The sequence below is a fragment of the Peromyscus eremicus genome, chromosome 8a (assembly GCF_949786415.1).
Source record: "Peromyscus eremicus chromosome 8a, PerEre_H2_v1, whole genome shotgun sequence".
NCBI classification, from domain to species: domain Eukaryota; kingdom Metazoa; phylum Chordata; class Mammalia; order Rodentia; family Cricetidae; genus Peromyscus; species Peromyscus eremicus.
In genome coordinates this window covers 46,542,635-46,543,788 of record NC_081423.1, presented here as the reverse complement: position 1 = coordinate 46,543,788, position 1,154 = coordinate 46,542,635, and the positions used below count along the sequence as shown (strand labels likewise).

At 44.0% G+C, this 1,154-nt stretch overlaps 1 pseudogene; it reads left to right on the top strand.

Annotated features, from left to right (window-relative positions):
* Window positions 1–479: 479 nt before the first annotated feature.
* On the top strand, window positions 480–823 carry LOC131916102 (ubiquitin-like; annotated as a pseudogene).
* The last annotated feature ends 331 nt before the right edge of the window (window positions 824–1,154 follow it).

Here is a 1,154-nt window from a genome sequence, read left to right as displayed (position 1 = left end):
CTTCCCCCGCTGCCCACCACCACCAGCACCACCCATGTGTAGACAAGTGTTCCAGGATCAGCAGGAGATTGTAAAAGAAATAAAAGACAACCTCCACCCCAGAAAATGTATCATCTAGTCGGGAGAAGCAGAACATTTGCAGATGTACAAAACAGCTTAAAGACACATTGACAGAGACACTGCGGGAAACCTCCGGAGGGAGAAACCACCTCCTGAGTGGGAAGGCACAGGCGCCTTTCCACAGAGCACACAGCACCAGGCCACCCTCTCCAGCTTAAGCACTCATTTTTTTGTTTGTTTGTTTTTTTACAGGCCACCCCATTCTAGAAATGGTTTTCAGAAGATGATGAGAATTAGTCATGAAATAAAAACTAGAAATAAGTAACCAGAAACTTCGTCGGTGTTTGGTGATTCTTGTGTCTAGGTGTTCCAATGTGCTTGGTAGTTTGTGGTTTCATCACATTGGTTAACAAGACAAAATGCAAATCTTCATGAAGACCCAGCAAGACCATCACCCTGGAGGTGAATCCCAGTGTTTCCATTGAGGATATCAAGGCCAAGATCCAGGATAAGGACGGCATCCCCCCTGACCAGCAGCGACTCATCTTTGCTGGGAAACAGTTGGAAGATGGCCGCACTCTTTCTGACTACAACATCCAGAAAGAGTCCACCCTGCACCTGGTCCTCCGCCTGAGAGGTGGCTATTAATTCTTCAGTCTGCATTCCCAGTGGGCAATGATGGCATTACTCTGCACTATAGCCATTTGCCCCAATTTAAGTTTAGAAATCACAGCTTTCAGTAATAGGTGAACCTCCGTTTAAAATGTTAGTAAAGGTTTTGTTTCATGGTATGGTACGCAAAAACAAAAACAAAAAAACTGGAAATGAAAAAGAAGACCAGAACTAAGGGAAATAATGGAGAAATGCCAAGTATAACAAGTGTAAGTCATCTCGTGTTTTGTAGATCTGCTTGGTTTTCTTTCATCTGGTGAAATAAAGACAGGTTTTGTACGTAGCTGTCATCATCAATACTGGGATGAGGCAGGGGATCAAATTCTCTAAAACCTTGCTTAATCAAATTCCGTTCTTGGGACATTAGCATCTCTATGAAGGGGATGGTGGATGTAGAGTGTTCCAGGCAGCTCCAGATCTAC